This window comes from Lissotriton helveticus, chromosome 7 (assembly GCF_964261635.1).
Source record: "Lissotriton helveticus chromosome 7, aLisHel1.1, whole genome shotgun sequence".
Lineage (NCBI taxonomy): Eukaryota > Metazoa > Chordata > Amphibia > Caudata > Salamandridae > Lissotriton > Lissotriton helveticus.
Genome location: NC_136068.1, coordinates 203,787,879 through 203,814,498, shown reverse-complemented (window position 1 = coordinate 203,814,498; position 26,620 = coordinate 203,787,879).

Sequence of the window (26,620 nt, the reverse complement as noted above, 5' to 3'; positions counted from 1 at the left end):
CCTCGAAGCTCTCGGCCAGTTCAGATTTGGTGAGGGTTCACCGGCTTGCCTTGCAAAGAGCTCCCGATCAAACTTATGGAAGTCAGACGTCCAGAGCTTTCCAGGGAGATGAGCCAAAGATCCGGGGGGCTCATGGTTGAAGGTGGGCGCTTAACTCACGTGGTTGGTCCTGGTCGCCTTTTCTACATTCTGACTAAAAACTTTCACAGAGCTTCTTCTCCCAGGGTCCTGCAATGCTCTTCACCAGCCCGGATTCATTGAGGGTTAATCCGGATTGGGTTTCCACCAACTCTTGATCAAACTCTGGAAGTTGGACCTTCAGAGCTTTTCACCGGGACAAATCTGAAGGGCAGGCCAGCTCGCGGTTGAGGGTTTGCGGCTTGGCTGGCCAGGTCCAGTCGGTCCACTTATGGAGCCTTTTTCCAAGGTTGCTTAAAACTTCTTCAAACTTCTGGAACTTCTTCCTTAAGTTCCTTTGAGGGTCCCAAAGTGTTCAAAACGTACTCCAAGGGTCTGGAAGCACCAAGATAGTCCTTGAAAGTCTGGGAGTACTCCAGGCTGGGGTCTCTTTATGTTGATGGTCCAGGTGAGCTCTGTTAACCTGTAGCTTGCAGGGAGTCCACGCTTTAGTCCTTTTGAAGTCCTTACTTTACATTTTATGTTTCTCCTGGCGGGAATTATCAGTTAATAATTTTTTGCCATGTTAACCTATGTGGCTGGGAATCTGCAATGGGGAAAAATAACTGGGTAATTTCTCCAACTCCTTGGCTTATAAAGCATCTTTTATAAGGACTCTGTCTATATCTACAGGACCCCCACCTCTGGAACACCTAGGGTAGGATTTAGGGGTTCTGAATATGCAATTTCACCAAACCCAAGGCAAATAAAACCTATTTTATGAGGGTCATCCTTATAAATGCCTGACGCCCCAACCCTGGGACACCTAGGGGAGGCTCTGGTGGGTACATAATATGCTAGTTTATTATTTGCAAGTACCCCAAACACCAAAGTCGACTTTGGGCACAACTTACATGTCAAAAGCAGTCCTGCAACACAGGGCTGATTTTAAACGGATCTCATGACTCAGCAGTTCACACATGAAAGTGCAGAAAAGGCTGCTGGCCTCTAAACTGCCATGCCCTTTTATATACTAGGGACTTAAAGGTAGTTTTGATCCCCTGGCCCTATTATGTACTAGGGTCTTATAGAGGAGGTCATTCCAATCATAGGGGTACTCTAACCCATAGTGCACCCTAGTATATGTAGGTGTTTTCACTGCATTCTAAGGGTCTGATTACGAGTCTGGCGGTCCGAGGACTTCCAGACTCATGGTGGTACAGTGGTGGTAGTCTTGCGACCTCTACATTATGACCCTAGTGGTCATGTCACCCTGGGACGGCCGACTCTGCGAGGAAACCTCCGTAACCTGTCGGTGGTCTTGCCAAGCATATAACGACTTTCCTCACCGCCACTGATTTCTTGGAGGTCTTTCCTCCATGAAAACAGTGGTGTTGAGGAAAGAAAGGTGACCTTGCAGGGCTCGCTTGTGCAACACAGCTCGTGGATGCACACAGGGGGGCACTACATGTGCCCCCTCTGTGCATGCACAGAAGTTCCAGCAAGGCATTGACTTTTCTGTCCATGCCGTGCTGGAACTTCCTTTGATGTTCTTATAGGCACCACAGTGGGAACGGCAAAGGAAATGCCCATCAATGACTAAAAAGTAATCATTGAGCGGACGGTCCTCACACGTGTTTGGCAGTGCAGCGGCATGGGTGTCCTGCTGCCACACCGTCAAACTCATATTCAGGCCCTATGTGTGTCTTCAGCATAGCACTGGCCCTGGACCTGGTTAAGCAGAGGCCAGCACAGTCAGAGTCAGTTACCACCAGTACCAGCCAGCAAATAAAATGGGGGTGACCAGGGCCCAGGATGACTTTACAACAAACACCATGGCAATCAAAGCCACCTTGTTGATCATCCATGTTGGGGGTGGGAATTATCCTGAAAGTGATAGTCATAGGTGGATTGCCTACCAGAATTTAATCCCCAAAAGAGCTCCTTTGATTATGGATACAGCTAGTGTAATAGAGACACCTCCACTGCTGTGGCAGAACATTGTAAATAGGGCATATTTTCTACTGCCACCTTAATAAGGGGTACATTTTGCTATACAAACCAAAAATCAGGCCATATGTCCTCTATCTCTTTAGCTGGGTTTGTTTTGTGCTCTGTCTTATATGATTCTTCATTTCTCATGTAGATTTAGCCTTAAACTCAGCTAAGCTACCAAATGGCGAGCTTGGGTTAGCTTAGGGAGCACCATTTTAACTGCTGGGCAACTGATGTCCTCACACAGGTATCCACTGTATTTTTTTTTTAAATACAAATGTTGATTATTTGTATAAGAGGCCTTGCGTATTATCTTAGCCAATATATTAACCTTAGCTATTTTTTAAAGGATGTTTTTTTTTGTTTTATGTAATCTTTTTTCGAATAATAAAGTTAGAACTGAAATAATATTTCTTTTTTGAACTGCTGTAACTACCACAACGCAGTCCTTTATCCTCGAAGCAATATCCTTGTTGGCAATCTCTTTGTCACTGTTTACCATTATAACATCTGCTGTTTGCAGCTCGATATCTGGGCTATTGTTATAATTGGAATCCCTTTTAAGAAAACTGGCAACAGCACTTATCTTGCACTGAATGGCGAATTCCACCCAGGCGTTCAGTGTGTATCAGATACACATTCAATAGCGGAGATGTCTGAAAAGAAAAAGAAAACTCTTTCTACTATCATTGTGAAAATTAGCATTTGAAAAGATAGAGCAACTCTAATGGGCTCTTTAAATACATGCCAACATAAATATAGATGTAGACGTCTGCTGGGAGGAAACTGTTCTAAAGGCATTGTCTGCTAAGCCATTCCCAAAAGTTTATAACCAGCATCCACCTTGCAATCATCAAGAGACAATGCTGTATGGTAATAGAGAGCAATTTGGATATTGTTGTGCCTATGATTCACAGAATAAAACAACCGCTTAGACATCCGAGTGACAATTCTAACGGAAATATGCTTTCAATGTTGTAATTCGACCTTTTAGTTGTTTGATAAAAGACATATTTTTTCTATGAGCAAATAACATATATTTTTAGGAGAATAACTAGATATTATATTTATATTAATTTTCTACAGCAGACCTTTCAGTGAAGTAAGTAATATAATAAAGTTGAAAAAGTACATGCTTTTAGTTTTATCGGTTGTTGATGAAATCTTGTATTGGCTATGAAATTCCATATTTTAGTACTTTCCACCAGTCATAAGTGCTTCTGACGTTTCTGAATTTTATCACACAGATGTGTATCTCCTCTTTATTGTTTGGCAGCCAGATTTGTTTTTTAATTACTGGGCCTCATTTATGAGACCCTACCGGCACTATTGCATGGCTGGAACATCCCTTTTTGGACGATCCGGAGGCGCAATGTGCCACTGGCAATTTATAAAACCACGTAAAGCCATGTTACATGGCTTTTCATGGCCTTATAAATATGTGCTCCTTTCACACAGAAAACTGCTTTAAAGGGGCATTCCATGGGTGTTGCTGGGGGCGTTCCCAGCAACATCCATGGCTTTTTGACACTGCCTCAGATTTACGCGAAATCGTAGGTCTGATGCAGCGCCAAAATCTTACGCCTCCTCTTTATTTCTCCTTGTTTTGACTCTTTCTATCTGCAGCACAGATAGAAAGAGGACAATGCTTCTTGTGATTGTTTGTGTGCAGGAAGGTTTCCTTTCCTCCTCAAAAATAATCATCCCTGCAATGTAGGCACCCTTGAACCATGGTACAAAGGTGCCTGAGTTGTCTTACGGCAGCCCAATTGTGCGCCGGCACAGGGGAAAAGGACAGGAATGTACCGTATCTTATAGATATGGCACATTCCTGCCCTTTTCTTATGCCATAGGGCAGCGCAGCCCTCCAGCCAAAAACATAAATGAGGCCCATTGTATTTAACAGTTTATTTCATTGTTTTATTTAACAGTTTATTGTAGCGCTTCTGCACCACAAAGTTTTTGGGCACTTTACAGGATACTCAATTGGATAGAATTATCAGTCAGCAGTCCATAAACGATTTGGGCTTAGATATTCCATATTTTTGCGCCAGCACGCGTGTGTTGCAAAGTCGTACTGATCATCATATGCATGAGAAATTCTTTCTCATGCATAGGTACAATCACATGATTTTCCAATGTTTAAATTTGAAATTTCTACGAAATTACACCTATGATACGATTTACCTTGGGCATGGGTGTGCATGCAGCTTTTGGTACTTGAGGATGTTCCACAAGAACTGAATCTTGTGCCACAGACCTACCCTTCTCTTTGTGCTGTGGATCAACACAGCGTGTGAGCCCCGCCAATAACATCATCATCAGTAGGATTCTCCTTGTAAATAAAGAGCTGCAAAATGTGTGTCCTTCATGCTGCCCTGTAGCTTTGCATGTAGAGTTGCTCGAATTTTAGTATACCTATGCCTTGTTATCTGCAGCAAATTCACCAGTATAACACCTCCACTGGGTAACCGAAGGATGAGTGAATTCTTTGTCCAGCAAGAACACTTTTTCTCGTAGGAATGCAGGTGGAACCTCTTTGCATTTTAAAACGAGAGAATATTTGTATTTATTTTCATTGTTTCTTTTCGGAAATTTTTATTAGAATTCCTTATGCAATTTCATACAATATTTCCCACCTTAGACTTCACAATTTTCAATAATTAAATTTCAAACATAATATATACAACATAAAAACAAGCATACATTTATTTTTCCATTTCATATTCTAAACAATTGCTGATCAATAATTAGCAAACATTCCTCAAATCATGGAAAAGGCAACATTTTCCCCATTTCTGAGTGAGTAACAATATTTATACTTGTGTCCTTTCGTCACATAAAATAACCACATTACTATAATGGGAAGGTTTCGTGCATTGTTGTACTGGTTTCCACAGCTTTGTGGTAAACGATTGAGTAACTTAGTTATAAAAGCAAACCTTAAAACAGGTGTAATGATATTTCTTTTATTAAAAAAGTGCGAACTTACATGCCTATCATGGCTGTGGTCGAATTTCTTGATGTAAACAAGTGCTTAAATATTCAAATATAGGACGCAAGAATGCCTTTACCCGCATGCGCGCTGCGGCTTTTCCCGCTGTACGCGGCGTTTTTTAAAAACGCGCGTTACATGACGAGCTCAGCTCGTCATCAGCGTGCGAGCGGCGCAACTGATGACGAGCTGAGCTCGTCATCAGCGCCGAAGTGGTTAAGCATAGGCATAACCATGTCATATCAAATCACTTTTACTCTCATTCCCACATCCGAATCAAAGACAAAAAAGAATTCAGAGGCGTTCTCAAGGCAAGAATTTAGGTTGGCGGAGCGCGGCGGTAAGCTAAAATTGTTATTGCCACGCTCTACCATTCCGAAAACACAGGGATGCGCCTTATTTACAATGATGCCGTGCACCCCTGCATTATCCCTAGTGCTGGCAGTAAATTCAGCTGCCTAGCACCAATGCCAAGCACCCTTGCACCATAGTTGAGGGAATGATTGTTTAAGTTAGTGGAGAAGTGTGGCTCACTGGTTAGAGGCGGCAGACCCTGAAGCAGAGATCAGGCCCGGGACCAGGGTTCAATTCCTGATGCGGCAGGGTCTAGGATCAATGTCCGCGGACTCGATAATTCCCGCTGCGGCACCTTCTATAATCATATGCCCCAAGCTGCAACTCTGGGCAATAGCTTGCTTAATCTCCACAACGGCCCCACCAGCACTGGGATGCCTGGCTCCGCCCCTCACAGGGAGAGCCAGGAAGGGTTCCACAGCCTAAGCGCCGAGATGCCCTCATGGGTGATTCAGCGCTATATAAATAAATAACTATAGGTTCAGGAAGGTGTCCCTTCCTGCACATATATTTATTTATTTTGGAGTTTTATATAGCGCTTACAAGACCCGGGGGTATCAGAGCGCTTTACAGCATACCTAAAGGTGAAAACATAAGCAATAAAGTATGGTGAGAATCACAAGGATATTGGGTACCAAGAGTAACGAAGTCATTGTCCAGAAGCATAGAGTTGGTGGTTGAGGAGAAATTCTTTTAGTTGTCTCTTGAAGATCGTGAAAGACGGATTCGTCCTGATGTGAGTAGGGAGAGAGTTTCACATTTTTGGGGCATTCCCAGACACTGGTCACTTCCTTTCCAAACTTAAAGAGGTCGAATGGGAGACTGGTTTTGTACTTATTGCCCTAGATATCAGTACATTGTACACTAGTATCCAGCATGCAGATGGGCTCAATGCCATCAAATTATGTTTAGATATACGGAGTATTGTACATAGACAGCACAACACCATGCTGCTTAGGATGATACAACTATGCCTGATTAACAATTACTTTTTGTTTAACAGAGAAGTTTACCAGCAGCAGAAAGGGGTGGCTATGGGGGCATGCTTCTCCCCAACCTATGCATGTTTACATGTTGGGTGGTGGGAGGAGCATGTCCTCAGGGAGACGCTCAATTCCCTGTTCACTGACAATATAGTCAATTTTTGGCGTTTTATAGATGACATCTGCATGGTATGGAAAGGGACCGAAGAATCAGCCATGAATTTTGTCAACACTATAAATGAGAATGATCTCAATTTAAAATTCACGTCACAAATAAGTACTACACAGATTCAATTCCTTGATGTAGAGGTCTCCATTAGTGACAATAGAATTCAAACACGGTTACACAGGAAATCTACAGCAGGTAACGCGATCTTGCACGCTAGGAGTGCAAATCCAGGCCACCTCATTAAAAGTATACCCTATGGGGAGTTCCTTAGAATGTGGAGGAGATGTAGCTCAGGCCTTGATCTGGAGGCATGCCAAAGTGAGGCTCATAATAGATTTCTTGCCCGCGGCTGCTGCCCAAAGGAACTGAAACACTCTAGAGATAAAGCCAACTGTCTAAGTAGAGAAGAATGCCTGACTGTTAGCAGTAGTAGGAATAACCAAGACCCTAGCAAAGTAGAGGAAAGAATTAGCCTTATCACCACATTCAACACTGAGGAAAGAAAAGTGAAGGGGATCATGAAAAAACATTGGCCGCTACTTAAAACTGATATTAGTTTAGCCCCATTGCTACCAGAGGAGCCATCTATCACCTTCAGGAGGGTGCCATCAATGAGGGATGCTCTTGTTAAATCTAGCCCTGAGGTGATTATCGCAAAAAACTGGTTTCCACAAATGCATATCATGCAGAGGGTGTAAATTCGGTATTAACACCAGCAAATACTACTCTACTTTTGACCCTAACCCAATCCAGATCAAAGGGTTATCCACTTGCCGCACAGGTTTTGCGGTTTATGTATTACAATGCACATGCAGGCTCAAATATGGAGGCAGCACCAAATTACAAGCTTTTAACCGTATCCTCCAGCATTTGAGAGCAATAGTGAACTCAGATGAAAATTACCCAGTGGCTCGCCAATTCGAATTAGTTCAGAGGAAAAACCTTAATGATTTGAAATACTTTATAATTGATGCGGTACCCAAAAACATCAGGGGAGGAAACAGAGAGAGACAACTGAGACAGTTGGAAAGCAAGTATATTTTATCATTGGATCCCAGGATCCCAAATGGGATGAACACAGGGGAAAATTTGCACAGTTTTCTGTAATTAATTACATGAGTAATGACCACCTCAATGTGTAAAACCTGAAAGATTGTTATTTAACTTAATCCCCTTTATCACCAGCATATTTTCTGTGGGTGGGGGTATCCCCATACATGTATATGTGGTCTAACCCAACTTGCTTACAGTGGATACTCCACACTCACTTACTTTCACGAATACCTCCACACTTAGATGAAGTTCACGCTTTATAGTATTAATTACTCCAGTAACCTTACAAATTTTAAAACAGGCATTTGCACTTTTGATATTGTGATCATTAGTCTAACTTTACATCTCAATGCCAGGGAACTAAACAAGGAAACCTCATGCACTAAGCCAAATGTTAATAATAATATAATATATAGTTTAACTTTGTAACATGTACATCATCATTACAATAAATTTTAACGTTAGCCGTTCATGCTTTAACTGATTAATTATATACATTTTATGTACCTTTTACTTGGTAATTTGATATGTCGATTTTAATATCTTTTTATCCGAGTTTCACTGTAATTTGCACTTTGCACTTATTTGCACATTAATAGAATTTTGCACTAGCACTTTACTCTATTAGGCAGATCTCACTTTTAGCGCAGGAGGAACACAAGAGGACTTTGGGTAGCCATTTTGGCTAATCAGTTCAAACCCTCACGATGTGGCTGACAGAACTACAATTTGGGATCACTCACGACTGCTATTTTTTATCCAAATTTGGTTTTAGGGACTATCTGTTATTCTTCGTGTCCATTTTGTATCAATTTTGTATGTATTTTGCTTATTTGCATTTTTACATGGCTGCCATATCGTTAGTTATTGCACCTCAGAATATGTTTTCTAACAGAAATCCTATGCGTATTTTGTGGTCTGTACCTGAGAAACGTTGGCGATTGAGGCCAAGGTTCAGGATTCGGAAACTCTCTCTCTCTCTCTCTCTCTCTCTCTCTCTCTCTCTCTCTCTCTCTCTCCCTCTCTCTCTCTCTCTCTCTCTCTCTCTCTCTCTCTCTCTCTCTCTCTCTCTCTCTATATATATATATATATATATATACACCTATTTGAGCAGCTAGTAATTATAAGATCTTCAACTGCTGCAGTGCAAAGCACTAGTGCTGCTGGGAAATTCATTGTGTAGCAGCTGGCTCTGCATGAAACTATGATGATACAGAACCTGCGCGCCTATCTGCTCCCACCCACTCCTCTAATGGTTATCAGTGCTATGGACCTCAGTCAGTGAGCACCTCCAACTGCATCAGATTAAGTGCTCCCAGCCCCACGTAGCTCCAGCGTGCTCATCCGAGGGTTATGCCTTTTTTGGGGTGTATTTTCAAGCAGCTTGTCGTGCTTCCTCCCCAGCCCTACAGGCTTGTATGCAGCCCTGGGCCATAATTGTGTGTTTGTGGTTGCAGACCCGGGTGCATTGCAAGCAGGTTGGATGAGCAACCAGGCTCTGGTGGTGTTACCTGCTCTTGATGCACATTTGACTTCATATTACTAGAGCTACGTGACCCCAAACTGTATTATCGAACCAAGTTAGATAAAATATTAATGTGGAATTGTTTGGGAGCACCTAAGACTACAATAGCTGCAAGTTGGAAGAAGAATGGCACATTTATGTTTGAGACTGTGGGGTATTCTGGCGATAGAGCACATTTCAAATGTGTTCACCAATATACAAAGATTGTGATTCCATCTGGGGGTCCCCTTTTGCTACAGAGATTAGCTATGGCTGCATGTCCAGCCCAACTCAGTGCTCTGAACTTATTCCACGAGACAATTTGGCCATCACTGTATCCAGAAAAGTGCACAGTTCCCTCCCAGCAGTATTGGTGTCATTAGTGGGTAAATGTAGCACAAGGTCAGTCAAAGAACTTGCTATAGCATCTCAGCCCTGCCATTCATTTGAATTGGTTGTGAGCTACCTGATGGGATACCAGTACCTAATCATGGTACTAATGGTACTAATGTTCTTCTTTTCTCTTTCTAGTTTTTTTGTCTCTTTGTTGAAGTTAAGTTACAAGGGAAAGGCAAATATCATTATACTTGTTGCTGTGATGTAACATTGCTATTGCATAATCTTTGATTTCACCCTAAGTAGTACATTGGTATGTATCAAAGGACATAAAGGGGCAGGGTAGGGACACCCTAACTTTCTAGCCATGTGGAGGAGTACCAGAGGGACTCCCCTGATCCAAAAATATAGAAATAAATGTGGGGTTTCCCAGGGCTCGGTACCCGGACCGCATCCCAATCCATTGCTGTTTTTCACACCATGCAATACAACCTCTGTTCAGGCCCACCCACATACAAATCAGACTTGACCCTGGCCGAGAGCTCCTGACTGGGTCCGGTCCCCCCATGACTGGGTCCGGGTCCCCCCACACCACTGGTCCATATCAGGAACTCTCTGGCCAAGGGCCCAGTAACCATGCACAGCACCGGAGAGCACCCCCTGGACACCCCTTACTACGAGGACTAATGTCACGCCACTGTTGTCACTCGCTGATGGCTTCCCCTTTCTGAATGGATACTACCCTCATCTGGGTGTCAGTTTACAATCAATGGCATGGAACAACAGTAACAATCCTCCATGTATTTTGTAGGGGGGGCGGGGCTCCTCAAATTTCATTACGGCACTGAGTAAACAACTGAGGCTCTGTTCAGTGAGGGCAGCTCCTCTTACAGCAGTCCACCTCCCCATCTTTGCAGCATGGTACTGCAGCTTTGGCACTTCCCACTTGTTTTAGACTTAGATATAGCATCAATGGGATCAGCTCTGCTTATCTTAAACACCATGAGTACTGTAGTGATTGTGCAGATTAAGGGGCACATTATGATCGCGGTCGGACTTGAGTCCATCCGCGACCATAGAGGAGGAGGGAACCTCCGCATGTCCTGCGGAGTTCCCTCCTGTGCAATTAGGATGTGACCGCCACCCTGGCGGTCACATCCTCTATTTTTAACATTGCGGCGGGTGCGGCTTCAAGCTGCACCCGCAGCAATGTTAAAAATGCATGCATTGCATTTGCATGCACAAAGTGGCAGGCCGCTCTGTGCACGCAAATGCAGGGGGGTACCATAGGTACCCCCCATGTGCACCCCCCACCCCCTCTTCACCCCTGGGGGTCCGCAACGGGACCCCAAACAAGAATCCGTATGCCTTTGCAAGGCGGACATGCCGCCATGTAAAGGCATTAAAATACAGACATCCTAATATGGTGGACGGTGTCTGAGAGACACCGCCACCATATCAGGCCTTTTCCGCCGCAGTTGTAAGCCAACCGCGGCGGAAAAGCAGCGGACCTAAACCAGGACCCACCAGCCATCCTAATGTGACGGTGGGTCTCTGGTGGGTCCGCAGAGGATTTTCCGCATCCTCCGGGCCGGCGGTGGCTTCCGCCGGCCCGGAGGATGCGGAAAATCCTCCATCATAATGAGCCCCTAAGTATGTGCTTTGCGCATCTTTTATTTTACTTCATGCATTTTAACACTTACATTTCAGTATATTTGTTTAAAACTGCAGTGGGTTCTAGTTGATGCATATCTTCGTCAGTATGGTTCCCATGTTCATAGATGCCTTGTGTGGGTGTGACTATATAATGCAAAAGTGTAACAGTGCAAATACTGACTGAACCATGTAACAGATGCCGTAGAAATGTAGACTCCCCAAACTAACACTTCCATAGCCTCCTGCTCTGTTCTGCTGCTTCGCTATATTAACGTAAAGCTGTGATAAACCACCATCATGGAAGACTTCTTGAGAAGTAGTTGTGAAAGACTGGCTGCTGAGAAGATCTGTCCAGTTTCCTTCTTGATTGCTCAAGGTATGGACACTAATTCCTAAAGCCATGGTGCCCCTTTGCCCTTTAATCGTGCATTTTAAATTTGTCAAGTTTCTTCTTAAGTAAGTTTGAGGTAAGACCTCTAAAATTGTTAAGGAGGGTTTTTTAGTGCACATAGAAAAGTTTCAGAAACATTGGCACATGATGTAGCATTTAGACTCCAGCTGACTCATTATTCTCCTGACACCCCAGACCATCTATCATTGGTTGTCAACAGAAATGTCACAGAACTTCTAATTGCACAAGCATACGCCTCAGGCTGGACCAAGGTTTCAGATTGCTTATGCAGCATTTTCATAATTTCAATTAACTTATTATGCTAGCAATGGCTAAGGGTGACATTTTCTTGTGAACAAAATCAAAGCAATGAAGATGTGGGACATATGTAAAAATCTCTGCAAGTAAAACAAGATTGAAGGTTATTCCTCTTGATGCAGATTTTTAGAATTAAGGCTGCTTTTTAAAAAAAATGTATTTACTCTTCGAAAACACCCTTAAGTTATTACAATCAAAAGCTATTAGTCTTCCGTTCGGGTGGACTGTCGCAGGTTTTCTGCCATTGCAGTGAATGGAAATGCAGCTGTTTGGTAGTTAATCGCTCACTGTTCTATATTAGGATTTAAACTTATAAACTGCAAGTAACAAAATGAGCTTTCAGACAGAAGCAGTAATGCACTGACCTATTTACATTGCATGTAATGTGTGATCTGCATGGTTCACCAGCTTTTCATCAGGCATTTTAACATCCTCGGCTACTTAATGATGAGTCAACTTCCAGTAGACAAAATTTAGATCTCTCTGCAGCAGGTCCATCATTTTTCAGTTATCTTGACATACTTATGGTTGCCTGAAAATTGCTTGAACGTAGTTATCATATTTTCTGCACGCCACTGCATCATCTTCAGGTGGGATCTTCTGATGGATTGTGTGCTGCTCAGTTTTCCTGTGGATTACCTTGTTTACCCACCTCAACCATTTGCACAGTTTGTATTTTGTGTTACACCTTCTGTGATACAGCTTTTCCCTGGGATTCAGATTTATAGACCAGTTTAAGATAATGGATGCTAATAATGGAACACATGGGCACACCCATGTTTGTCCTAGGCTGGAAATCCCAGGTAATTATTTGGTCATGTTTCCTATTGGGGCCTCTAGACCGGTCCCATGCATAGTTTGTAATTCTTAGAGCGTTTGCTTACTTGTCTTCAATTGTAGGATTCCAGTCTGTAAGGTATTTGGATTTGAGTGGTCAGGTGTGAGTACCCACAAAGACAAGGTAATTCTGTTTACGTTCCTCGTTGGGTTGGGGGTAGCTGGGTAAATAGATTCACAATCTGCGCCCCTTTTCTTTTGCAGATTCGTGAGACCGTACTACGAATAAAATTGCACAGGCAGAAGTGAGTGCATGCAGAACAAACAGGTAATTGTTTGGTAGAGTTAAACTAGTGCCTCTTCTGTTGCAGGTTTTGCAGACAGTACCCTACACATTTAAGCAGGTGTACATGAGTACACGCAGAAGAGGTCATTGTTTGGTTAAGTTAAACTGTGGTGCATCTTGAACATTGTTGTATAATATACTTACCCATGTTTTCTTCTGTTGCAGGTTTCACAGCCAGAACCCCATACATTTAAACAGGCGTACGTGAGTTCAAGCAGAAGAGATAATTGTTTGGTGTAGTATAACAGATTGCATTCATGAGCTAGGCGCCAACGTAAGCCATGTTCCCATATTTTGCAGGCTTTGTGGCACAGCAGGTTCAAACCGGTGGGCACGGAAATGTTCAAGCGCAAAGCTGTATTCAAGGAAGAGTGGATGAAAGAAATTGTGGAGGCTGAGACACAGAAGTCACGAAGCAAGGTTTGCATGCAACTCTGGGAACTATTTCAATACAGTCCAGACGTGGGCCTGATTTACAAAGCATTTGCCGAAGCCAAGATTGTTGGGGACTTTACCACAGGGAAGAAATGGAGTGATGGCTGGAAACTGTACACTACTTAGCAAAGTACACAAGTCTGCCATGGTGATATTGAGAAACAGAAGTGCTGCTGCCAGGTTTGGTTATGGAGAGCGGGCAATGCTGACAGAAACTGTCACTGACAAAGCAAATAGAATGGAAGTAGTTGAACGCCAAAGATCTATGCGTGAGGAGGTAAAGATTCTCATCAACAACGTGTTGCTGGCAGTCAAGATGAATACTTCAATGTTATCTGTACAAGACATCCATGACCACCTAGCTGTGTATGTAAAGATACCAGACAGCAGGAGGAGCAAGAATTATGCCTTTGAGTTCCTTGAGGCCATCAATAGCGTGATACACTGTGAAGCTATTGCAGAACTTCGGCAAGCTTTGTATCACACCTTGATAATTGATGAGAGCACAGATATTTTTGTTACAAAAATGCTCATCCTGTACTTCAAGTTCCGACCTGCAACATCAACAGAGCACAAAACGCAGTTTGGGGGCATAGTGAAGCTGACTAGTTGTAATGCTGAGGCTATCACTACTGCCGTGAAAGAATTCTACACTGCCAATGAACTGGACCTCATAAAAATGGTCATGTTCACATCCGATGGTGCATCTGTGATGCTGGGTAAGAATAATGGTGTTGCTACTCGCCTTAAACAATCCATTCCTCATCTAGTTGAGCAGCATTGTGTCGCTAATCGAGATGATTTGGGAGTTGATGATGCCTGGAAGAGGGTTCCAATGATTAAAGAGATGGAGACATTATTGAGGACTGTCTACACTGTGTTCTCTAGATTTCCTGCAAGGAAGTCCAAGCAGGATGAAATTGCATCGGTCACTGAATGTGAAGTTGTCTCTTTTCAACCACTGAATGAAGTCCGGTGGCTTTCAAGGCATTTTGCTGTTGGTGCACTAATCCGTTATTATGAGACTGTTCTTAAGTACTTTGAGCATGAGAAAGTTGAGGAGAATGATCCAATTGCTAAATATTGTTATAAAAAGCTATCGGACTCCAACTACCATATTTCCCTTGTAGTACTTAATGGCATTCTGGGTGAATTTGCATCTTGTGCAAACTATTCCCAAAAAGTTCTTTGACTACTGTCGAAGCTGTACAGTATGCAAGAGCAAAGATTTGCCAAATTAAGCAACAGTATTTGGGGGTCACTGTCTTTTGGAGTAGCAATGTAAGAGATCTGATGGTGTTGTACAAGGAAAGGCAAGAGTTTGACAGTGGGCGTATTTTGTCTTTTCCCTTTTTTGTGAGCACATGCAAAAAAGGTTCCCTGAAGATGAGCTGAAAGAATGGGCAAGGTTTTGAAATCCAGGCAATAGCAACACAATCACATTTTGATTTTGGGACTGAGAATATTCAAAGACTTGTTGAAAAGTCTAAAAATGTCTTGGCCCTGGGTGATTGCGAAACACCAGAAGATGTTGTTCGGCAATACAGAGACTATAAATATGTGGTGGCAGAACATGTAAAGGGTGGGTTATTTACCACCTTTCAAGACATGGTGAATTTCACTGTACGCAATGCTGCTCAATATAGTGTGGTGTCTCAGCTTGTTGATGTCTGCGCAACGTTTCACTTATCTAGTGCAGATTGTGAACAAGGATTCAGCCTCATGAATACTATCAAGAGTAAATTGAGGAATAGACTAGAGCAGAAGCATTTTTGATATGCTGATGAGGACAAAGGCCTACCTCCTGAATGGGAAAGTTGACCTAGACCGAGTTTATCAGCACTGGAAAAATGGCAAGGATCGCCGTGAGAAGCAACCCTGTCACCCATCTAGTGATGCCACTTGACATGTCTAAACAGCCCTTTCTCTTATTGTGTATAAGTGATATTGTATAAGCTCACAACATTTCCCCACCCAATGAACTGTGCTACAGTTAAGAATATTTATTAAAATCTTATGATGGTACCACCATTGAAGACTTGTGCTTTTCAATACTTGAAGTGTATTTGCCAGTGTAACCAATTCATGTCTTGAAGCGCTTCTCCAACTTGCAAACTGCCCCTAAGGCCCTTATTGTGGCGCTGTATGTGTGAAAATGCACCATCTTTTCACTTTCTAAATTAGACATTTTGAGTGACATTTGGCACCGCACACACGCGTGGTTTGGTTTCTGACGCATATAGCCAAGGTCGCAGCGCACAGAGACCCTCCACTGCCACACACAGAGAAAAAAAATTCGAGGGAACATTGCTCCCCACACTCTAATATAACCTTTGATATACTTACTCTAAAATACAGACTACATTTCCAAAACCATAAACACACCAATACCAGTTACTATATACCCAGTCACGAATTCCTCGGTCTCCACACACATCCACTCATTCACACATACAGGCACTCACACATGCAGTCACTCATCAATCCAGCACTATCATTTGCACTCATACACCTATACAGACACTCACACACCACCACTCATTCATAGAGTTACACACACACCTAGTCAGTCATGCAAAGAATCAATCACACTCCCATTTACTCACCTATACAGTTATACACACACCACCTCACTTATTCAAACAGATAATAACACATACTCTCTTGTATAATCAATGATACAAGCACTCACTCATCCTCACAGCCACTCTCACAATCACTCACTCTCACGTATAGTCATTTATATACTCACACATGTACCAACTTAACTTTTGCACATTAGTGAATAGTGTTGGTTGTCTAGAATCACACTGTGAGTGTGTGTGCATTTGTGAACCATTGTGAGAGAAGCATTTGGTAACTTTATGTGTTTTTGTATTACTCTAATTATTCAGTCAGTATCCAAGTACTCATGCAGTGAATCAGCCCTTAGGACATGGAATGCTTTAAACTCCTATGCACTATGCATTTAGTGGTCTAACCACCTTTTCACTTGTGTTTCAGGCCTACAATTCCCCAGTCAGTATCCATGCAGTTCAGCAAACATCATGTGACTGCTCTTGCAATCCCATAGTGACTCTTTCAGTACCATGTGCTAATCCATTCACTAAAGTGAAACTCAACCAATTATAAATTCACCCAGTGTATCTCCTTGTAGTAAGCTTTATTCGATCATTTAAAAAACAATCATAAAAGCACACAGGAAATACATCAATGTTACATAATATAACAACTAGAAAATGTTGTTTAAAAGTAGAAACTTTCATGTGAAAAAGGGAGAGGTAACAAATGAACTAGTGGCAACTAATCTCACGGGGAACGGTTCATTCACAGTTGGGTTGTAAAGTCCATACTTTTCCTAGTGGACACAGATTTCAAAATAAATGTCGCTGTAAAAAAACACACATCAGGTACATCAAGTGCAAATAAAAGCCTCATGGCGGTTTTAACAGTAGACACAGAATATTTTTTAAAAAGTGGTTTAAGGTAGGTAGTGCGGAGATACAAATACAAGGGGACAAATAAGCAAAAAGTGCACAGTGCTCTGCTTCGTAGTCCCGTCACATGGACAGGGGATTGATGTATGCTTTTTTATCAGGGGAAAAGCCACCAGATTGTGAACAATGCCTAATCTTAGTCTGCTAAGGACATACTGGTGCGATTGCTTAGTGACCACTTTTAGATACTTCGAAAAGCCATAACATACCAAGTTATTAGAATGGTAAAATTGATGTGTGACAAACAGGCAGTTGGTTTCACTACGCAATTTTGCTTTGACCCCCAGGTAGACCTGTTTAAGCTCCTGTTTGGAAATATCAGTGGCACTAATTGGATCCGCAAGGACATCAATATCAAACATGTCTCTATATGTCTCTATATGATGTTATAACGTATTTGAGCCAAGGGATCCAACTATATTTATCCAAACGGAAACAGTCATTGATAATTCTCCTAGTGAAACCGGTTTCACCCAGATGGATCTCCAGGCCAATAGTGGTCTCAATCCTAATAGATCAGTAAAAAATTGCAACCCAACTTCTTGATGGACCAGCTCATTAGAGGCTGAGGTTGGGAGACAAAGAAGCCTCTTTAAGAAGTCATTTTCCACCACTTGCAGATCCCCATGACGACAGTGTCCCCAAACACCCGATCCATAGAGTGCCACTGGGGTACATCTATGTCGGTATACATACAACATGTCATATATGCGACAACTTCCTATTTTTGATGCAAATTTAAAAACACCAGAAGCACCCTTGCCCATCTTGGCCCTAACATTAAGTATCTCATGTGCCCACGTGCCACTGCTACTAAAAGTAATACCTAAATAGCAGAATGTATCCACCACTTCAATTTTTTGGTCCTCAAACTGGAATGATCTTAACTTCCTTACCTTCTTCCCACAAGCCATAATAAAAGTTTTTGAGTTGTTAATTTTTAGTTTCCTTCCCTTGATAAAATAAAAACAACTGTTCATTAGTCTCTGCAGACCGACCGGGGTTCTGGATAGCAGAACTGTGTCGTCTGCATAGAGCATTACAGGGATCGCTTGGCCCTCAATAATCGCTGCATCAGCTTTAACCAATTTCAACTCGGAATCCATAGCATTGATAAAAAGGGAGAAAAGAAGTGGGGCAAGGACACAGCCTTGCCTAATACCTGATTTGACCTTGATGTTATTGGTACATTCCCCCGCTTGGCCAAATCGAATCTGGGCCGACAACTTACTGTACAATCTAGCCAAAAAATAAATAATTGCAGCAGGGACGCCCAGATCTAATAGTGTAGTCCACAGTAGGGCATGATCCACCAAGTCGAATGTGCTGGTAAGGTCCGCAAAACAGAGGAATAACGAGCCCTGCTTGGCTCGGGTGTATTTGCCAATAATCAGATCTAAATTAATACACTGCTCAATGGTACCGAGGCCCCTGCGGAAACCGAATTGGGAATCTGCAAGGATGCCATTAGCCTCTGCCCACTCCTCCAGTCGCAGCAAGAGCACCCGGCTCATTATTTTCAGAAATGAGTCTAGAAGGGAGATAGGGCGATAGTTCTTAGCCTCGCCTCTACTCCCTTCTTGTAAATAGGTATAATTATTGACTCACCCCATGTTGATGGAGTGCATTCCTTAACTGCCGCATTAAAAACCTGGGTCAAAAGAGGGCCCCACAGCAATGGGTCCGCTTTATACAGGTCGACCGGTACCCCATCGGGTCCAGGGGCCTTCCCTCCCTTGCTATTCCCAATAGCATTATCAACCTCTAGTGTTGTAATATTGAGGGATAAATTTGGGCCGGGGACTACATCCCTAGAGCAAATGGAATCTTCTCCGCCCGGGTTAAAAATACCAGTGAAGTGCAGAACCCAGCTTTCCTCACTGACCTGGGATGATAATACAGGGAATTCCTCTTTCTGGAGGAAGTGGCTATTTACAGTAGTCCAGAAAAGCTTACTGTCCCGGAGCTCTGCCGCTTTCGAGAGATTGTCCCAAGCTTCCTCCCTTAACTCTTGCTTCCTACATTTCAGATGGTTTTTATATGTTGCCCTAAGAGATTTAACAGCTTCCCTATCGCTAGGACAGCTTGAGAGGGCTTTCTTTAATTCACGTAAGGACTTTGAACAGGCCCTGTCGAACCAGCCTATGGTCTCCCTAGTACTACTGGCCTTGGAGATAGTTAAGGTCCTTTTAATTATGTCATTTAATTTCTCAAAGTCGGCGAGAATACATAATGCGCCTGTATTAACATCTAGGCAGCGCTGCAATTCTGGGAGATTAGCTGCCACGATTCTAGTCAGCAATTTTTCTGAATTTTCCCCGGACCATTTGATCCTGATGCCGTTCTGTCTACAGGTAATTATTTCGGCAACAGTCCTTCGGGCATCTTGATCCTTCCTCCCCCAAATTGACGTGAACATAGTAATGCCATTATGGTCGCTAAGGGCCAAATCGTCAATTTCCGGAACGGCACAGAGAGAGCTAATATTTACAGAGACCAACAAGTAGTCAATGACGGTGGCTGAGTTCCTCCCTACAAAGGTAGGGACAGGGTTGCCCTCGCTATCATTTGCCGGCTGGTGGATTAACAAATCTAGTTTAAGCATAACTGTATTAAGGGACTCTCCACATGGGGTATGAACAAAATGGGCCTGGTCCTCCCCTCTAGCCCCATCAAAACCACAAACGTTCATAAAAGAAAAGGGACACGTACTGATATTAAAATCTCCCCCCCAGATGATATCAAAAGGGACATGGTTAACCCTACAAATTTTATCAACTGCAGTCTCGAGTTCGTTAACTACTGTGGAGCAAGAGGAGTCAAACACATTATTATAATGATTAATTAGCAGAATATTTCGACCTCCACTTTGCTGCAACCAGAGTACTTGTGAATGGAATCCAATAGTGGTATGAGATTTAACTCGAACCGGAAAATTCACAGACAATAAAATCACCAGCCCACCTTTAGCCCTGCCCATAGTTGGTTCCTGCGCGAAACAATTATAGGACACATATCCATCAAAGTGTATCTCTGCCGTAGACCACGTCTCTTGAAGGCAGAGTATGTCGTAATTATTAACAGATTCCCTCCAACCAAGAGTCTCTTCCTTTTTTCGCCAACCAGCAATGTTCCAGCTCACTAGCTTATACCCAGTACCATGATGACCATCCTCCCTTCCTAGAAACTCCCCTATGGGCATGAGAGGGGGTACCTTTTGTGATAGGACCTCTGGGCTATAGGATTGTTTAGCACAGCTTGACCTTGATTGGACTACAGCCGTTGGCAAAGGCTCCGCAGAGTCATACTCTAATAGGTCAATACTTCCCACCAATACATCTTTATTCAAATCTCGAGTTCCTCCCATAGGTGACAACTGGGCAACAGGAGGTAGTCAGCCTACTGCATCAAGGCAACTAAAGCGATTGTAGTCGCAAAAGGGAACACGGGTTGGCATAGGGGCTGATCTACCATCTAATCTTCTATTTCTTCCCCTACGATCAACCCTTGTCCAATCATCCGTGCCTCTTCCATAGGCCATGCAGTTAGGTGGGAAAAAGAAGGACAATGGCAGAGTCTGAATGGTGAAATCAAATGACCTATTAAAACCAGCACAAATATGGGAGACAGTTCGGGGGTCTCTAAAATTAACTGTTATACAGTCCCCATTTATAGTCTTAGCTGTCTTACCCAACCATGGTAACCTTCTTACCATAATGATTTCACTAAGTAGGTGGGCCGGTAATGGTCTATTCCAGTTTAGCCATCTAACAACCTTATTTTTTAGCGAGCTAAAGGATTCTCCTTCCCCCTCTACTAAAACCGGAGCACCCGCCAAGACCACCATAAAACGGTTAGCTTCAGGTGGGAGGTCTGGTAGTCGGGATCTTTCACCGCTACACTCTTTTACTAACACCGGCGGTGCAAGGTAACAATCAGCAGTATTCCCTTGGTTATCAATATCACTGGACAAGGGGGCAGGGGTCTGCTTAGGGGGTGCCTGGTGTACAGGGTTAGCGCCAGATGTACGAGGCGGTCTACAATTAAGAATGGGCGCTCTAGCATCTACAGAGGATGATGTCCCCCCAGTCTGACATACAGGGATTAAGGTTATACCCGGCTTGTTGGCCATACTTGAATTTGCTAATAAAGTAGATGTAACTTTCTCGATATTTGCCAATCTAAGTTCAATTTGTTCCATTCTGGCTTCTAGGGGGAATAAAATGGATTTAAATAGCGCGCCCAAGCTTTCAATGGATAAGTCGTTGCCGGGTAGGGTCTGTGAATGGATAACAGGGGGGGCATAGTTAAATCAACCACCCCATTCACTGACTCTTTTGGCCCCACCAGTGGCCTAGCTATTATAAACCCATTTCCTTTTAGGGATGGCCCCTTCTTTGGTCCCTTGAGGCAGGGTAATATTGGTAATAACCCCGTGGTCCGAGGGCGTAGTTACATGATTATCGAGGATTAAATCAATTTTGGGCAAGATTTCATTAACTAAAATGTCCAAGTCCTGCAAATCGTGCTCCTCTACTCCAGAAGTAATGTCTTGCTCTGCTAAACAAGGGGCTGTAATGGCGGTATCCAGATTCCTATCTGGTGTTTTGGCATTAGCAATTGCTCCCAGGGAAGATCTTTTATTTACTATAATCTCCTGTGACAAACGTTTTTCCAAGGCAGAGATTCCAGTGTCAATTAGGGTGTTAGCTCTAATTAGAAATTTTTCCATACCTCCCACAATTGGGCCTCCAGCAATCGATTGCTTACTCCTCAGTTCGCGGCCAGACATGGTTCACAAGGTTGGTTGTAGGTTTACGATGCCTGGATCAAGAGGGGGGCTCGGTCCGGCACTGACCGGTCAGGAACGGACTGAAACGGGCCCACCTTTGACCCGGGCTACGCCCCGTGCTCCGTCCCGCACGCGCGGATAGGGAGGGACTTAAGAGAGCGGAAGACGGGGGCGGGAAGAGGACCAGCTGCGGCTAATGACCCGCCGCGCTGCTGGCTGGTCCTCGCAGTCCCGCAAGCCTCTTAGTCCTGGGCGCCTTCTCCTTGTCCCGTGCCCTCTTCCTCACCAGGCACTTTCACGATTTTTCAGGCGAGCGGCTCCCGCGGAGCAGGGGCTGCGAGAGGTGGGGGGAGAGCAGATATGAGAGTCCAAAAGTCCGATTTACTCCCCCAGCAAACTCCGATCAACAGTTACGGCAACACCAGGTATTCTGCTGAGATGGTCGATTTAACAGGCGGAGGACGGGGGCGGGAAGAGGACCAGCTGCGGCTAATGACCCGCCGCGCTGCTGGCTGGTCCTCGCAGTCCCGCAAGCCTCTTAGTCCTGGGCGCCTTCTCCGGGTCCCGTGCCCTCTTCCTCACCAGGCACTTTCACGATTTTTCAGGCGAGCAGCACCCGTGGAGCGGGGGCCGAGAGAGGTGGGGTGAGAGCAGATATGAGAGTCCAAAAGTCCGATTTACTCCCCCAGCAAACTCCGACCGACAGTTACGGCAACACCAGGTATTCTGCTGAGATGGTCGATTTAACAGGCGGAGGACGGGGGCGGGAAGAGGACATGCTGCGGCTAATGACCCGCCGCGCTGCTTGCTGGTCCTCGCAGTCCCGCAAGCCTCTTAGTCCTGGGCGCCTTCTCCCGGTCCCGTGCCCTCTTCCTCACCAGGCACTTTCACGATTTTTCAGGCGAGCGGCCCCCGCGGAGTGGGTGCCGCGAGAGGTGGAGTGAGAGCAGATATGAGAGTCCAAAAGTCCGATTTATTCCCCCAGCAAACTCCGACCGACAGTTACGGCAACCAGTCAGTATCTATGTACTCCTGCTGCGAGCCAGGCCTTAGGACATGGACTGGTTTAAACTCCTATGCACTATGCATGTAGTGGTCTAACCATCTTTTCACTTGTGTTTCAGACCTACAATTCCCCAGGCAGTATCACACTCCAGCAAACATCCTGTGACTGCTCTTGCAATGCCATAGTGACTCTTTCAGCTACATATAGTAATCCATTCACTGAAGAATAACTCAACTAATTATAAGTTCACCCAGTGTCTCTCCTTGTAGTAGTCTAATCATTCAGTCAGTATCCATGTACTTATGCAGCGAGCCAGGCCTTAGGATATGGACTGCTTTAAACTCCTATGCACTATGCATGTAGTGGTCTAACCACCTTTTCACTTGTGTTTCAGGCCTACAATTCCCCAGTCAGTATCCATACACTCCAGCAAATACCCTGTAACTGCTCTTGCAGTCCCATAGTGACTCTTTCTATACCATGTACTAATCCATTCACTAAAGTAAAACTCAACCAATTATTAATTCACCCAGTGTATCTCCTTGTAGTGCTCTAATCATTCAGTCAGTATCTATGTACTCATGCAGCGAGCGAGGCCTTAAGACATGGACTGCTTTAAACTCCTATGCACTATGCATGTAGTGGTCTAACCACCTTTTCACACGTGTTTGAGGCCTAGAATTCCCTAGTTAGTATCCATACAATGCAGGAAACACCCTGTGACTGCTCTTGCAATCTAATAGTGACTCTTTTAGTACCATGTACTAATCCATTCACCAAAGAAAAACTCAACCAATTACAAATTCACCCCGTGTATCTCTTTGTAGCATTGTAATCATTCAGTCAGTATCTATGTACTCATGCAGCGAGCCAGGCCTCAGGACATAGACTGCTTTAAACTCCTATGCACTATGCATGTAGTGTTCTAACCACCTTTTCACTTGTGTTTGAGGCCTTCGATTCCCCAATTAGTATCCATACACTACAGAAAACACCCTACTACTGACAATGCTTCAAGCTGAAAAAATTAGGAAAGGAAAAAAAGCCAATGTACATTCAAAAGATACGACGCATGGTAAAAGAAGACAAAATCAGTATAAAGAAATGCGCATTTTTGTTTTATAATAAAGTACTTAATAATTTGCTCAAAGATATGAAGTAATATAGAAACAGAGCACTTTTTTATAATAAGAATAAACATATTGAATCCATTGTTGAAAAGGCTTTTGAAGTAAAAAGGAAACTATTCATTTTAGTTAAGAGGAAAAGAGTAATTAACAGAACTAATGTTTGTGATTTTTTTTGGGTGAATGGAAACACAGTTCAAGTTCAGAGCCTTTCTTTAATGAAGAGAGTTATTTTCAGACCAATGATTTATTGCATGCAGTTGATACCAGTGGTCAAGCTTATGAGGTTAGAAATGGTTGTCCTATTAAGAAAGAGAAGATGGTTTCCAGAAATGCAGAAGAAGTGATAGCTGATGAAGTTCTAGGCAGATGTCCTAAAACCCCAGTGTACACTTGGGATTGCAGTAGTATTTGTAGTGTACGACAAGAATCTATTGATATTTTATGCAATTTTGTACGAGAATATAGTAAAAAAAAGTGTTAAACAAAAGATTAAGATGTTGCAAGGACTAGACACTTGCAGGGTGAGAAAAAATACTGGTTTGCAAGGTCATTCTCTGACTTGTCTTTCTAGGAAAGTATGTCAAAGTGTTTTTCATCATTTCAGGATGTTAGCAGTGCATCATTCTCAAATGCGGAAGTTACCCAGAAGATTGTATTATGCGAAAAGTCCAGCACTAAAATTAAATGAGTTGAACAGTGCTCTTTTGCGTGGATCAGTATCAGATGTGAAGAAGGTTTGTGATGAAATTGAGTTTTGTTACTTTGGTCCTGAACAAGAGAGTGCAGAACCTGAGACATTAATAGAAGAAAATGTTGGAGAGAATGTGCAACATACTACTACAAAATATTTTGAACTACAAATTACAAAGTTTAAGGTGATTTCAAGTGAAAGGCCAAATTATTCTTGTATTTGTTGTCGGCGAACTCACTATAAACTCAGACTAGGACTGCATAGCCTATGTCCTTCTGCTGCAACTGCCCTTTCCAACGCTGTATTGGGTGCTGTGATTGGTGCTGTGGTTACTGAGATTACCCGCCTCAAAGGTTTGGGCTCTCTCTTTATAATAGTGTGGATATGCTACATCTGCTATACCCAAAAGCACAGAAGAAAACAATTTAAGACAACAAGTCCTATGATTCCAAAGCCATTGATGTGGAAAATACTGTCGACGAAAGTACAAGTCTAAGGATAAGTTCTATACCAAATGTTGTTTTGCATTTCCACGTCCTGTAATATCCAAAGGAAGAGTGAACAGTTTTATGTCAGCTATGCGACATACTGATGGGGAAATACTGGCACCCTCCCAGGAGCATATGAATTAAACTCATCAGACATAGCAGGTTTGCTCAGAAACAGAGTGAAATGTATTTAATGGTACCAAAAGCATGCATCATTGCTAATTAGCAAGGAAGAAGTCAGATCTGCCACCTATGGGGCTCTCAGACCACTTCTTCCCAGAGTGACAGATTTCTAGGTGCTACATACCTGAAGTAATGCCATGTCAGCGGAACTAGAATAAGGCCCCAAGCCAAATATGGCTGACATGGATGTTCAATGTCTGCACCATGCAAAACAGCCAGATATGGACAGACCAGAAAGGCAGGCTCTGCACTGTGTAACACTTGCATATCATGTAGTCAGAGACAAGCAAGGTGACCTGTAAGGGGGTATAGAATAGCTTGTAAAAGCTTGTCCAGTCAAGGTCAGATAGGAAGCCCTTTTGAGCTCCAGGCCTCATGTTAATGTGATCTTATATAAGCATGAAATCTTTGGAAGTACATGCAAATGAATTTATATGGATATTCATATATAGTTTGTAACAATCCCCCCTTTTGGATAGACCTATCCAACATTAGTGTAAAACCAATATGTATATATATATATATATATATATATATATATATATATATATATATATATATATATATATATATATATATATATATATATATTCACTGAAAAAACCATAGGTTTCACACCAGTTATAGTTAGCTGGAAGTTTTACTCGCATAAAACCATTGAAATTCCCACGTTATAGTTAGTTGGACTCACTATAACTTGCGCGTGCAATGCACTACTGATGACGTCACATATTACATCACTCATGACATGCTCAGTGACATCACTCATGACATCACTGATGACACCATCCAGTGAATGTGTGTCTTTCTGAAAAATAAATATGTGTTATATATGTATATGTAAAAGTTGATGGAAGAATAAATGTTTAAATAAGTGTTTACATAGATTTAAAAAAAATTGATTGGTTAACTGGTTTATTAAGTGTATCTTAGTGAATACATATATTAGAGAGTAATGTTTAAATATTTAAATATATGTATTAGTGTTTCACTTTGTGTATAAGTGGCTGCATGGGTTGGTGAGTAGCTACATATGTATGTATATGGGTTATTAGATGTTTTTCTTAGTATCAGTATGAGTGTTTGTATGGTTTAGTGGGGGTATTACTTAGCACATAGATGCATGAATGACTGACTCTCTCTTTGTATGTGTTTTGAAGACAGCATATGTGCAGGACTGTATGGGTGGATGAGTGTGTATATGTGTGTGTTAGTGAGTGAATGACTGTCTTACTAGTGTCTTTATCATTAACTACATATGTTTTAATGTAGTATATGTGAATATTGATGTATATAAGTGAGTATATGTGAGAGTGAGGGATTGTAAGAGTTCCTGTTTAAATAAGTATGTGCTTCTATAAGTGATTGTTTAAGAGAGTAAGTATGTGTAAGTTTCCTTAGAAG